Here is a 15,831-nt window from a genome sequence, read left to right on the forward strand (position 1 = left end):
ATCTGCAAATTTCATTACGTGTGACTGGCATTTTGTTCAATACAACTGGCAACCCCAAGCAAAGGAAGGAGAAGAAAAAACAATTTTTTTTCACTTTTTATATATTTATTTATACTCCCTTACTGGGATGTGAGCTTACTAGAGAAGAGCTGTGGCCATCAAGTCCAGGGATGCTGCTGGTTCCGCGGTCCTGGGTCCCCGCTTCCCTTCCCTTGGCCTCTCAGCCCCAATTCTACCCCCTGGGAGTTAGTGGTTCTGGTACGTTGTGGCCGCTGCGCTCAGGGGCGCCCCCAGGTGGCGGCGGCTGCTCCGCGGGGCCCGTGCTCGAGCGCCTGGCCGGCTCACCCCCTACACCCGCCACAGGCACAGGCGGGAGGAGCCCAGGCTGTCCCCGGACCAAGGCTGGGTCTCTGGCCCAGGGCAACCCCGCCCACGTCTGTGTGAGAAGCGCGGAGACAGCCCCGGCGCATCGGTAATGGGCTGCTTGGGGACTCCTGTCCACTCCTGGCGGATTGCAAGCGGTCACGGCCCACCTCCCCGCTGGAGAACACAGTCTCGAGGTCTCTTCATTTATTCCACAGTTGTCGCTTGAGACCCACCACTCATCGCTGCGAGGCTTACCCCAGGGTCTGCGGTCCAGATTTTTGCCTGTTCTTGCATCTGTGCCCCCACCATGCCCCACAGCCTGACCACCAAAGGGTGTACCCTGGATCTCTTCTGCATGTGAATATGGGCAAGTTGAGCCTCTGCGCCTCAGTGCCCTGATATGAAAATGTGTACTAAATAAAATAATAAAAGTACTTGCGGTATAGGATGTGTGGTGAGGATAAACTAAGACCATATATATGTGTGTGCGTGTGTGTGTGTGTGTGTGTGTGTGTGTGTGTGTGTGTATGGTCAGACATGGGAGGCGCTCAGTAAGGTTGAGCTATTGAAGAAGGGAGGGAAGAGGAGAAGGAAGAAAGGGAGAGGGAGGAGAAAATTTCAAGTTGTTTAGATTTCAATCCCTCTGGAATTCTCCAGGCTGATCTTCCAAAGCCGCCAAGACTTGGGTCACAGCTGTACCTCCGCCTGTGAGCATCTTCCAGCAATGCATTGAGCACATTCCAAGGATAACTTCCTCAGCTGCTTTCCAACCATTTTTCTGTGCCACACCCCAGAGATCTGATGCAGTCCCAAGGGGGGGGGGGGGGCGGGATATCTATTTCAACCTGGTTCTCAAGTGGCCTGGGGCTCCAGAGAGGGAAGGTCACTGGATTGAGAAGCCCTGATTTTGATGGCCACCCCATAAGGAATCATTCCATAAGGAATCATCTGCCCCCATAAGGAATCATTGTCATACATCACAGTGATCCAAAGTGTGTGCCTTGCATCTGAGCCCACGACAGTTATGGGGGCCTCTTCCCTCAGCCTCCTGGTGATCTCGGCAGTTTTCATAAAGTCACAGTGACTTCAGCCTTCATTCTCAGAGTACAAATCGCGCAAACCAGTACTTGGCTGCATTCCCAAACGAGGGCCTTGACCTCCTAAAGAATAGAATTTAGAGCTGGCAGAGAATCTAAAGGCCATATGCTCAAACCCCTCCATTCCACAGAGGAGCAAACGGGTATACAGAGGTGAGGTGACCAGCCCAAGGTCCTACAGGTGGTGAACGTCAACGCCACAGCTAGAACTCAGACAACCTGCCTTCTGCAGCTGATGCTTTTCATACCACCTCAGAGCTCCTCCAAGTCGAGAGACGTACAAAGCCCTTTAAGAAAAATTCAGATGCCCACCACTGACGCAAATAGTTGTAAGATGTTGCTTAAGCGTGCCTAAGAAAATACTTGCCATGAGCTTTGTATGTTTACATCAAAATACAAAGTTATGGCAATAAAAGTTTAAAGCAATAAAATCAAAGTTACATAGGGGCGCCTGGGTGGCTCAGTCGGTTGGGCGTCCGACTTCAGCTCAGGTCACCATCTCATCGTTTGTGGGTTCGAGCCCCGCATCGGGCTCTGGGCTGACAGCTCAGAGCCTGGAGCCTGCTTTGGATTCTGTGTCTCCTTCTCTCTCCGCCCCTCACACTCTCTCTCTCTCTTAAAAAATGAATAAACATTAAAAAAAAATTTTTTTTAATACTATCATTTTTTTAATCTCTGGTCCTTTTTTATAATCTTCCTGGTTCTTTTTTATATAGTGTTTCTTTCCCTGTCTGGGGTACTCCTTCCATTTCATTAATTTATTTCTGCCTAAGAGACATGCTGTTACCTTTCTCTGAATATTATCCTTTAAGAAGGGCAAGTCCAGGGTGCCACAGCAGCATATGATGGCAAGCTGGGCCTCAGCCAGAGAAGCGCACCCTGGGAAAGACATGACAGCTGAGCACTGAGGGTCCCTAGTTACTTGGAGCCGTCCCCCAACTGCCAGACCCTCTCCAGGCCCAACCACAGCTCCACAATATCTTCCATCATTCTTGGACACGGAACATCTGGTTGCTCCCTGCACCACGCTGGGCCGCTGTGAGGAGTCTCTGAAGCTGCCTCCGGGATTTTGCAGGTATTTCTGCCCCACTGTCTAACACCACTGCAGCTCGGGAGTACTCTCGGATTTTTCCATTTCCTCCCACCGTTAAAAAAAAAAAAAAAAAGATGTTTGGTGGGGGGAGGCGCCAGGGTGGCTCAGTGTCAAAGGACTCAGCAGTGTCAAAGGGCTCCAGGTCTACGATGGAGCCGAGATCTCGGAACTGGGCGAGAGGCCAGGACTCGACTATGGAGGCCGAAATCAGATCTCTGCTGACCTGACAATTTCCGATTACGTAAATCAAATTACGTTTTAGCGGGCTGACCACCTATTCCGTTCGTAGGACGGCATCAGAGATCCTCACAAGTCACAGCGTTCTACGGGCCACTGTGGACCTGTTGCCATCTGCAGGAATCACGCCCAGTGTCCCTGGTGTTAAACGCGGTCACTTGGCCTCTTAACTCGGAATCCACTTAAGTGGCAGCACTTCTCATTGCCATTCTCAGCCTGCAGAGGACACCCACCGCGAAGTTTCTAAAGGAAGTGACTGCTCCCATCAGCACATCTCCTAATACCCCGCTGAAGGGAAGGGAGTATTTTCGGGGCCCTCCTCGGGAGACACGGTCAGGGGAAGAATTTTTTACAATCTTTGTGTGGAGGCCCACAAACAATGCAAGATAATCAGGGCTGCAGTAGATTGTATAACTACGTGTTAAAATGTCCTTGCCTGTGATGGCCTTTTTTTTTTTTTTTTGGATGTTCCCGGCCCAGGAGGATAACGCATGCTTATCTTGTGGAACTTTTATCTTGTGGAACTCTGGCGTGGCCACGTGACTTTCTTTGGCCAATGAAATGTGAGAAGCGATGCGTCTCGCTTCCAAGTAGACACTTGGAGCCTGTGTGCGCTTCACTATGATCTCTTTCCTCTGTGCCACAGACCAACCATATACCAAAATAAGTTCCATCAGCTTGGGTCCAGGGAAAACAAGGTAGAGCAGAGCCGCAGTTGATCTGTAATGAACGCATAGTTGTGTTTAAGAGATGAATCTTTGTTACAAGCCACCGAGATGTTGGGGTTATTTGTTCCTGCAGCATCACCTAATCTATCCTGATACAAATGGAAACATTTACATAGAGTTTTTCCAATGTGCCCTCCTACTTGACAGATGTTAACTCTTCTCATTTTCACCAGGAGTCTATGAAGTCCTATTATTATCCCAATTTCGCAGAGGAGGAGAATGAAGCACAGAGAGGTTAAGTAACTTGCCCAGAGACACGCAGCAAGCAAGCAGCAGAACTAAGATTCGGATCTGAACAGCTGAGCTCCACAATGCATAATCTGATGAACCCACCACGTCCCCAAATCAGAAGCCATAAAAAAAATTTTTTTTGATAAATTTGACTAAAAAAACAAAGTTCTAGATGGTTAAAAAGAATACTGTATTCGGGGCGCCTGGGTGGCGCAGTCGGTTAAGCGTCCGACTTCAGCCAGGTCACGATCTCGCGGTCCGTGAGTTCGAGCCCCGCGTCAGGCTCTGGGCTGATGGCTCAGAGCCTGGAGCCTGTTTCGGATTCTGTGTCTCCCTCTCTCTCTGCCCCTCCCCCGTTCAGTTCATGCTCTGTCTCTCTCTGTCCCAAAAATAAATAAGCGTTGAAAACAAAAATTAAAAAAAAAAAAAAAGAATACTGTATTCAAAGTCAAAAACCAAATGACAAACTAAGAAAAAATACCTGGAAGTCACATCACGGACAATAAGTGACAGCAAGGAAAGGGCAAACAACTGAAAAGAAACATGAATATATAGAAATACAAATCCATAAAAATATAAAAATGTAAGGGGCACCTTGGGGGGCTTAGTCGGTTGAATGTCTGACTCCAGCTCAGATCGTGATCTCACGGTTTGTGAGTTCATTTGTGAGTTAGAGGCCTGTACTGGGCTTGCTGTTGTCAGCACACAGCCCACTTCAGACTCTGTACCCCCCCTCCGCCTCCCCCCACTCACGCTCCCTCAAAAATGAATAAAACATTAAAATATATATATGTGAAATATAAACACTACTTTGCTAAGAAAGCATGCTTAATTTCATATAGATTAGCAAAGATCAGAAAGTTTGCTAATTCAGAAAGTTTGCTAATACTCTCATATTAAATACAGAAGTGTTAACTGGCCCAGCCTTTGTGGAGCGTAATTCAGTAGTCGCTATCAAAATTACAATAACTCTGACCCAGTACTTCGTTCTTGGGAAATATTTGCAGACGTGAAGAAAATGATAAATATACACAGATTCTTTTTTTTTCTTTTTTTTTATGGAGAGAAAGAGAGAGAGAGAGAGAGAGGGAAAGCACGAGCAAATGGGGAGGGGCAGAGGGAGAGGGAGAATCCCAAGCAGGCTCCACACGCAGCAAGGAACCCCCTGCAGGGATTCATCTCACGATCACGAGATCATGACCTGAGCCAAAATCAAGAGTCAGACGTTTAACCGACTGAGCCCCCCAGGTGCCCCAATATACAAAGATTCTTAATGTACCATTTTTGAAGTAGCAAAAGAATTGGAAACAATTCCCTACTGATGAAACAATATGCCACAACCCCAGAGTAGTATGCAAATTAGTCTTTAAAAAGAATGAAGTAGTTCTAGGGGCGCCTGGGTGGCTCAGTCAGTTACGCGTCTGACTTTGGCCCAGGTCACAATCTCACAGTTCGCGAGTCGATACCACATCAGGGTCTCTACTTTCAGTGCAGAGCCCACTTTGGATCCTCTATCTCCCTCTCTCTCTGCCCTGCCCCCCCATCTCTCTCTCTCTCTCTCTCAAAAATAAACATTAAAAAAAAGAAAATAATACATTCCTCTGGAAGGATACACACGCACACGCAAAGGTAGCCAGTTGCCTCTGCAGATAAAAAAAAAAAAAATGATAGGGGGTGGGGAGCACAGGGCAAGAGGACTTTTTTGCATAACTTCTGGTATCTTTTGAACTTTGTCCTGTCTACATGTATTACCGAAAATGATTTATTTTTACAAAGAATACTCTTTGTACCATCACCCACTAGATAAATATCAGGGTAGCTCAGAGTTCTTACTTTAATTGTTGAGAATGAAAGACAAATCAACCTTGACCAGATTAACTTGTCTTTAATCCTTCTTCCTTATTCTCTAAGGAAAAACACTGATTTCTACCGGTAGAGTATGGTATACGGTATTCAACTATGATATCACACTAGTTGTCCTCCCAGTGAGGAATAAATGAGGATATTCCCAGATAAAATCTGGGGGAGTCATGACAACTACACCTGCCCTAAAATAAGTGCCTAAGAGAATCCTACAAGGTGGAATGAAAGGACACTAGCCAGTAACTCAAAACCATTTGGAAAAATAAAGATCTCAACAAAGGTAAGTACATGAGTAATAAAAAGTTAGTATTATTATTTAAAGAAAAAATTTTGTGTTCTTAAAATTTTTTATTTATTTGAGAGAGAGAGAGAGAGAGAGAGCGAGCGCACATGAGTGCAGGAGGGGCAGAGAGACAGGGGAAGAGAGAGAATCCCAAGCAGGCTCTGTGCCATCAGCATGGAGCCCGACAGGGGGCTCGATCTCACAAACCATGAGATCATGACTTGAGCCGTGATCAAGAGTCAGACACTCAATCGACTGAGCCACCCAGCTGTTCCTTAAAGAAAAAAAAATTTTTTTTAAATTTTTTTTAACGTTTATTTATTTTTGAGACAGAGAGAGACAGAGCATGAAGGGGGGAGGGGCAGAGAGAGAGGGAGACACAGAATCCGAAACAGGCTCCAGGCTCTGAGCAGTCAGCACAGAGCCCGACGCGGGGCTCGAACTCACGGACCGTGAGATCATGACCTGAGCCGAAGTTGGTCACTTAACTGACTGAGCCACCCAGGCGCCCCAAAAAAATTTTAAATTATTAGTGTAAGAGCTGGCATTACTGTGACCTTGGCTTATAACTCCATTATCTTATTTTGTACATGATTTAAGAGACTAATGCATTTTTTAAAAGCACTGGTTTGTTTTAGACCCACAATGTATAAAGTAATTTGTGACATCAACAACCAAAGGGCTGGGGACAGAGTTGTAAAGAAGTAGATAGAGTTTTTGTACATTATTGAAATTAAGCTAGTATAAATTCAAATTAAAGTGTTATAATTTTAGCCTGTTAAATGCAATCTCCATGGTAACCACAAAGAATATTTCTATAGAATATACATAAAAGGAAATGAGAAAAGAATTTGAATATATTACTACAAGGAGTCAAGTAAACACAAAAGAAGACAGTAATGCAGGAAATGAGGGACAAAAAGTTATGAGGCATAAAGAAAACAAATAACATAATGACAGAAGTCCTTCCTTATTAATAATTACTTTAAATGTAAATGGATTAAACTGTTACTCAAAAGACAAAGATTGGAAGAATGGCTTTAAAATACAAGATCCAAATATATGCTGTATACAAGAGACTCACTGGAGATCCAAAGACCAAACAGGCTGAAAGTAAAAGGAAGAGAAAAAAGAAAGTAAAAGGAAGAAGATATTCCATACAAATAGGAACCAAAGAGAGCAAGTGGGCTATATTAACATCAGACAAAATAGTCAAAAGCACTTACAAGAGAAAAAGAAAGATGTTATATATTAATACAAGGTTTAATAAGGTAAGATGATATATAACAATTACAAACATTTACACACCTAATGACAAATCATCAAAATTGTTGAAGCAAAAACTGACAGAATTGAAGGGAGAGATAGACAGTTCTGCAATAATAATTGGAAGTTGGAGACTTCAATATCCCATTTACAATAATGGATAAGACAATCAAACAGAAAATAGATAAGGAAATAAAGGTCTTTTTTTTTTTTAAGTTTATTTATTTGAGAGAAAGCAGGCACGTGCACCAGAGAGAGGCAAAGAAAAAGAGAAAGACAATCCCAAGCAGGATCCGCACTGTCAGCACAGAGCCTGAAATAGGGCTCGACCTCAGGAACCATGAGATCATGACCTGAACTAAACCTAAGTCAGCTGCTTAACTGACTGAAGCACCCAGGCGCCCTAAGGAAATAAGGTCTTAACACAATAAACCAACTAGAGCTAACAGGCATATATAGAACACTCTCCCCAACAAGAGAATACACATTCTTTTTAAGTGCGCTTGAAACAACATTTTCCAGGATAACCATATGTTAAATTACAAATTAAGTCTCAGTAGATTTAGAAAACTAAATGTCATACAAAGCTCTTCTCTGGCCACAGTGGGATGAAATTTGAAACCAATAACAAGGGAAGGCTCACTGGTGCAGTCGGTGGAGTGTGGAACTCTCAATCTCGGGGTTGTGAGTTCAAGCCCCACACCCGGTGTAGAGATAACTTAGAATCTTTAAAAAGAAAAAAAGAAAAAGAAACCAACGACAAAACTGAAAAATTCACAAAATTATAGAAATTAAACAATACAGGGCACCTGGAAGCATCCGATTCTTGATTTCCGCTCAGGTCGTGATCTCAGTTTGTGAGATGGAGCCCTGCCTCAGGTTCCACACTGACAGCACAGAGTCTGCTCGGGATTCTCCCTCTCCCTCTCTCTCTGCCCCCTCCCACTCACACACTCTCTCTCTCCCTCAAAATAAATAAACTTAAAAAAAAAAACTGAACACCACACTTTTTTTTTTTTTAATTTTTTTTTTCAACATTTATTTATTTTTGGGACAGAGAGAGACAGAGCATGAACGGGGGAGGGGCAGAGAGAGAGGGAGACACAGAGTCGGAAACAGGCTCCAGGCTCCGAGCCATCAGCCCAGAGCCCGACGCGGGGCTCGAACTCACGGACCGCGAGATCGTGACCTGGCTGAAGTCGGACGCTTAACCGACTGCGCCACCCAGGCGCCCCTGAACACCACACTTTTAAGCCACTAGTGGATCAAAGAAATCAGAAGGGAAATTAGAGCTTTCTGACCCGGGCCTGGCAGGATGGCTCCGGCAAAGAAGGGTGGCGAGAAGAAGAAGGGCCGTTCTGCCGTCAGCGAGGTAGCGACCAGCGAATACACCATCAACATTCACAAGCGCATCCGTGGAGGGGGTTTCAAGAAGCGTGCCCCTCGGGCACTCAAAGAGATCCGGAAATTTGCTATGAAGGAGATGGGAACCCCAGATGTGTGCATTGACACCGGGCTCAACAAAGCTGTCTGGGCCAAAGGGATAAGGAAGGTTCCATACCGTATCCATGTGCGGTCGTCCAGAAAAACGTCACAAGGATGAGGATTCACCAAACAAGCTCTGTACGTTGGTTACCTATGTACCTGTCACCACTTTCAAAAATCTACAGACTGTTGGGGCGCCTGGGTGGCGCAGTCGGTTAAGCGTCTGACTTCAGCCAGGTCACGATCTCGCGGTCCTGGAGTTCGAGCCCCGCGTCAGGCTCTGGGCTGATGGCTCGGAGCCTGGAGCCTGTTTCCGATTCTGTGTCTCCCTCTCTCTCTGCCCCTCCCCCATTCATGCTCTGTCTCTCTCTGTCCCAAAAATAAATAAACATTGAAAAAAAATTAAAAAAAAAAAATCTACAGACTGTTAATGTGGATGAGAACTAATTGCCGGTTGTCAAATAAAGGTATAAAACTGCAAAAAAAAAAAAAAAAAAAGCAGGGGGGGATTAGAAATATTTGGAGACAAAAATGAAAATACAACTTGGAAAAACACATAGGACACAGTGAAAGTGGTACAATGGGGGAAATTTATAGCTACAAACACATTTAAAAACAAGAAAAATTTTAAATCTACAACAACCTAACTTTACAACTTGCAGAACTAGAAAAAGAAGAAAGAATTAAACTCAAAGGTAGCAGAAAGAAGGAGATAATAAAGACTAGCGCAGGGGCACCTGGGTGGCTCAGTCAGTTAAGAGTTTGACTTCGGCTCAGGTCATGATCTAACGGTTTGTGGGTTCGAGCCCCGTGTCAGGCTCTGTGCTGACAGCTCAGAGCCCGGAGCCTGCTTTGGATTGTGTGTCTCCCTCTTTCTCTGGCCCTCCGCCACTCACATTCTCTCTCTCTCTCTCTCTCTCTCTCTCTCTCTCTCAAAAATAAACATTTAGGGGCGCCTGGGTGGCGCAGTCGGTTAAGCGTCCGACTTCACCCAGGTCACGATCTCGCGGTCTGTGAGTTCGAGCCCCGCGTCGGGCTCTGGGCTGATGGCTCAGAGCCTGGAGCCTGTTTCTGATTCTGTGTCTCCCTCTCTCTCTGCCCCTCCCCCGTTCATGCTCTGTCTCTCTCTGTCCCAAAAATAAATAAACGTTGAAAAAAAAAAAATTTTTAAAAAAAAATAAACATTTAAAAAAGTAATAAAAATAAAGACTAGAGCAGAGATAAATGAAAGAGATTAGAAAAATAGAGAAAACCAATGAAACCAGAAGTTGCTTCTTTGAAAACATTAATGAAATTTAGCTAGATAGACCTAGAAGAAAGACTAAAGTTACTAAAATCAGAAATGACAGTGAGGCCATTACTGATTCTACAGAAACAAAAAGAATTATAAGAGAATACTATGAACAACTGTACGCCAACAAATTAAATATTCTAGATGAAATAGACAAACTCCCAGGAGTACCAAGACTAAATCACAGAAAATCTGAATAGACCTATAACTAGTAAGGAAATTGAGTCAGTAATCAAAAAAAAGTCTCCTAAAAAGAAAAGCCCTGGGTCTCATGGTTTCACTGGTGAATTCTACCACGTATTTACCAATCCTCAAACTTTTCCAAAACATTGAAGAAGAGGAAACACTTCCTAACTCATTCTATGAGGCCAACATTACCCTGATGCCAAAGCCAGACATTACAAGAATAGAAAATTACCTATCAATATCCACTATGAACATTGATAAAATCTTCAAAATATGAGTAAACTGAATTCAGCAGCAGAGTAAAAGGATTATACATTATCACCAAGGAGAATCGATTCCTGTAATGCAAGGATGGTTTGATATACAAAAACTGATTGATATAATATGCCACATCAACAGAATGAAGGGGGAAAAAATGATCATCTCAATTGATGCAGAGAAAGGATTTGACAAAATTCGACACCCTTTTATGATAAAAACACCCAACAAACTAGTAATAGTTTCTTACTTCCTCAAAGTGATAAAAGCCGTATATAAAAATGCCACAAAGACTATCATACTCAGTGGCAAAAAACTGAAAGCTTTTCCTCTAAGATGAGGAACAAGGCAAGAAGGCCCACTTTCACCACTTCTGCTCAACACAGTACTCAAAGTTCTAGCCAGAGCAATTAGGACACAAAAAGAAATAAAAGGCATCCAAACTGGGAAGGAAGAAGTGAAATTATCTCCGTTTGCAGATGATTTGTAAAAAACCCTAAAGGGGCGCCTGGGTGGCGCAGTCGGTTAAGTGTCTGACTTCAGCCAGGTCACGATCTCGCGGTCCGTGAGTTCGAGCCCCGCGTCGGGCTCTGGGCTGATGGCTCGGAGCCTGGAGCCTGTTTCCGATTCTGTGTCTCCCTCTCTCTCTGCCCCTCCCCTGTTCATGCTCTGTCTCTCTCTGTCCCAAAAATAAATAAAAAGAAAAAAACCCTAAAGGCTTCACATGCACAGACCAAAAACAAAAAACAACAACAACAAAAAACTATTAGAACCAATAAATGAATCAGAAAAGCAGCAGGATACAAAGCCAACACACAAAACTCAGTTGCATTCACAGGAACAATGAACAATCTGCAAAGGAAATTGTAAAAACAATTCCATTTACAATAGCATCAAAAAGAATAAAATGCTTGGGAATTAATTTAACCAAGGAGGTGAAAGACCTGGACAACTACAAAACACTGCTGAAAGAAATTAAAGGAGACATAAATAAATGGGAACATATCCCACGTTCATGGATTAGAAGATTTAATACTGTTAAAATGTCAATACTGCCCAAAGCAATCTAAGAGTCAATGCAATCCCTATCAAAATCCCAACAGTTTTTGCAGAAATAGAAAACCTCATCCTAAGATTCACATGGAATATCAAGACTCCAAAAAGCCAGAAAAATCTCAAAAAAGGACGAAACTGGAGGATTCACACTTCTTGATTTCAAATCCAACTACAAAGCTACAGTAATCAAAACAGCGTGTATTGACATAAAAATAAACAGACCACTGAAACGGAAAGCTCAGAAATAAATCCTCACACATACGTTCCAATGATTTTTGACAAGGGTGCTAAGACCATTCAACAGGGAAAAGACAGTCTTCTTAAGAAATGGTGTCAGGGAAAGTAGATGTCCACATGCAAAAGGATGAAGTTAGACCCTTAACGAACATCATACACTGAAACTAACTCAAAACAGGGGACCTGGCTGGCTCAGTTGGTGGAGCATATGACTCTTGATCTCGGGGTTGTGAGTTTGAGCCCATGGTAGGTGTAGAGATTGCTTAAAAAATAAAATCTTAGGGGCGCCTGGGTGGCTCAGTCGGTTGGGCGTCCGCCTTCGGCTCAGGTCATGATCTCACGGTCCGTGAGTTCGAGCCCCGTGTCGGGCTCTGTGCTGACAGCTCAGAGCCTGGAGCCTGCTTCAGATTCTGTGTCTCCCTCTCTCTCTGCCCCTCCCCCCGTTCATGCTCTGTCTCTCTCTGTCTCAAAAATAAATAGACATTAAAAAATAAATAAATAAATAAATAAATAAATAAATAAAATCTTAAAAAAAATTACCTCAAAATGGACCAAAGACCTAAATGTAACACAATAAAGACTAAAACAATAAAACTCTTTAAAAAATAGTATAAAAGCTTCACCACATTGGATTCGGTAATGATTTTTCGGATATGACACCCAAGGCACAGGTAACGACAACAAAAACAGCCGAAGTGGATTTCATAAAAATTAAAAAATTTTGTGCATCAGAAGACACTATCAACAGAGTAAAAAGGCAACTCACAGAATGGAAGAAAATATTTGCAAATCATGTATCTCGTCAGAGATTTATATCCAGAGTATATAAAGAACTCCTAACACTCAACAACAAATAAACAACCTGATTCAAAAATGGGTAAAGGACTTGAATAAACATGCGTTCGAAGAGCATATACAAATGGCCAACAAGCCATGAAAAGAGTCTCAACATCACTAATCATCAGGGAAATGCAAATCACAACCACAGTGAGATACCACCTCATGCCCATTAGGATGGGTACTCCTAAAAAAAAAAAAAATAAGAAGTGTTGGCCAGGATGTGTTAAAATTAGGACCCTGGTGCACTACTGGAAGGTATGTAAAATGGTACAGTCCCCAACGGAAAACAATATTCAGTTCCTCAAAAAAAATCTAAATAGAATTACCATATGATCCAGCCATTCAACTTCTGGGTATACACCCAAAGGCTCAAACGCAGGATCCCAAAGAGCTATCTGTACATTCACGTTCACAGCAGCAGCATCCATAACAGCTAAAACATGGAAGCAACCCACGTGATCGACAGATGAACAGATAAGCACAATCTGGTCTATACATGCGATGGAATATTATTCGGCCGTTAAAAGGAAGGAACTTCTGCAATATGCTACAACTTGGATGAACCTTGAAGACATCATGCTAAATGGAATAAGCCAGTCACAAAAAAAAACAAAACAAATGCCATATGATTCCACTCATATCAGGTGCGTGGAGTAGTCAAAGTCAGAAAAAACAAAGTATGATGCTGGCTGCCAGGGAGAAGGGGTGGTGACAAGAGAATGCGGAGTTTTATTCAATGGGTATGGAGTCAGTTCTTCAAGATGAAAAGAGTTCTGAATTCTCACAGGCTCCTTGGTGACCCTGAGATATCCCCATATAAGAATCCCAGAAGAAATAAGCAAATCTCAGAAGACTGTTTCCGTTAACCACAAATATTTACCGCATTATCTAACCATACGCAAATTATTGGATTAAAAAAGCACAACGTGGTACAGCAGATTAAAGCAGGGATGTAATTGAAGATGAAGGCTGCCAGTAGCCTTCAGCTGTTCTTGGATGTTTCTAACTCTGGCTCTGACCGTAAGAGGTGGATTCCTTTTAAGTCTAGAGTGATCAGAACTCGCAGGCACACGTTCAGTGGAGACAGGCAATAACTTATATTCGGTCAGCTGCTCTTTCCCTAAAGAATTGTGGAGTGTTTCAGAAATGTACTTGCAAGGTTACAGTTAGCGAGGCAAAATCTCCTAAGAACGTGGCTGTCTTCACCAAATCAACGAAACAGTATAACCTGAAAGCCAGCATGGTCAGAGAAAGACTAAGAATTGTGTAAAATAACCCAGGAATTTAGAGGGTAGGTACACAGCCCACATGATGCACTTTCTCTAGAGGTATCCCCCCAGAGGTATCCCCCCCAGGTAAAAAAAAAAAAAGAAGTTAGATTGCTTTTTAGGGGCACCTGAGTGGCTCAGTCAGTTGAGCGTCTGACTCTTGATTTTGACTCAGGTCATGATCCCAGGGTTGTGGGATCGAGCCCTGTGTCAGTCTCTGCACTGAGCATGGAGCCTGCCTGAGATTCTCTTTCTCTCTCTGCCCTCTCCCCCTCATGCTCTCTCTCTAAAATAAAAAATAATAAAAATTAAAATTAAAAAGTTTTTTAATTATAAAGGTATTAAGTTCACTGAACAAAAAGCAAATAGAAACTGAAAAAAAAAAAACAGCAAAAGTTCCCCACTTATCCTTATTAGCTAAATTTTAAGTTTGACCTTTAACATACTTTTAGAAATATTATATAGTTAAAATATAAATAGAATATTATACATACTGCAAATCCTGCCTCTACACCCCCCAATTTACCATAAATAGGACATCTGTATTCCAAGCTAGTCCTTTTGGGGTTTGGGTGGGGTTTTTTTAACTTTATCTATTAGAGAGAGCAGGAGAGGGGCAGAGAGAGAGAGACAGAGAGAGCCTCCACCTGTCAGCACAGAGCCCGACGTAGGACTTGATCCCATGAACCATGAGATCATGACCTGAGCTGAAATCAAGAGTAGGATGCTTAACAGACTGAGCCACCCATGAGGTACCCCAGGTTTGGGGTTTAAGATTTTGTTTTAAACGACAAAAGACAGCCTTTTGAAAAACCAATCTAATACAATTACGTATAAGGAAAAGATTTCTAATTCTTTCTACCCTGTGATTGTCAAATTTTGTGTCAACTTGGCTAGGCTATGGTGTCGTCGTACGGCAAACACTAGATGTCGCTGCGAAGGTATTTTGTAGATGTGAATACAGGCCACAATCAGTTTAAGCTTACATTCCATAAAATGGTGGGCCCCATCCAATCAGTTAAAGGCTTCAAGAGGAACAAACTGAGGATTTCTGAAGAAGGAATTCTGCTTCAAGACTGTAACAGAAATCCTGCCCGGGTTTTCGGTCTACTGGCCTGCCCTCCCACCTTGACAGATTTTAGACTTGCCAATTCCCCACAACTGCGTGAGCCTATCTCTTAAAATAAATTATTTATGTACACACACACACACACACACACACACACACACACACACCTTATTGGTTCTGTTTCTCTGGAGAACTCTAATACACACTCTTTAAATCCATTCCCTACATACATAAGTTTGCTTTTCCCTAAGAAATGAGTTCATGGTATAAATAGGCATCTGCATCGTAACTTCTTCCTACTTAATAACAGATCATGGACATCCTTCCAAGTCACCAGGCTGAGATCCAACTCATTCTTCTCAAGAGCCACATAGTAAGCCATTACAAGGCTTATTATTTAAGCAGGGGCATATATACATATAGGAAGTGTCCAGGGTTTTGCTTTTCATTCCATTATTTGCATCAAGCTTTCAAGAAACCTATTTATACATACTGCCCTTGTCTTGTATTCCTGTGTTGCTTCAGGATGGATCTAGTAATAATCTACCAAAAATTTAGCCTTGGATTTTCCCAGCTGCTAGTTTAGAAATATATACCCTGGATTAAAAGCCAAATGTGTCTTAATAGGTGCATGTGAGGGGTCTACTGTCCACAGACACTGGAGAAACACCAGCAGCCAGTGCTTCTCACTAACCTTCATATGAAGTTCAACCATGTACATCACTGAAACTCAGGTACAGAGAACTGAGAGGGGCGCCTGTCCGACTTTGGCTCAGGTCATGATCTCACGGTTCATGAGTTCGAGCCCTGCGCGTCGGGCTCTGGGCTGACAGCTCAGAGCCTGGAGCCAGCCTCGGATTCTGTGTCTCCCTCTGTCTGCCCCTCCACTGCTTGCAGTCTGTCTCTTGCACTGTCTCAAAAATAAATAAACACTAAAAAAAAAAAATTTTTTTAAAAAGAAAACTGAGAAAGTTCCC

At 43.0% G+C, this 15,831-nt stretch overlaps 1 pseudogene; it reads left to right on the forward strand.

Annotated features, from left to right (window-relative positions):
• The first annotated feature begins 8,452 nt into the window (after positions 1 to 8,452).
• Positions 8,453 to 8,920, forward strand: LOC105261396 (annotated as a pseudogene).
• Positions 8,921 to 15,831: the final 6,911 nt, after the last annotated feature.

This window comes from Felis catus, chromosome A1 (assembly GCF_018350175.1).
Source record: "Felis catus isolate Fca126 chromosome A1, F.catus_Fca126_mat1.0, whole genome shotgun sequence".
In the NCBI taxonomy this organism is placed as follows: Eukaryota; Metazoa; Chordata; class Mammalia; order Carnivora; family Felidae; genus Felis; species Felis catus.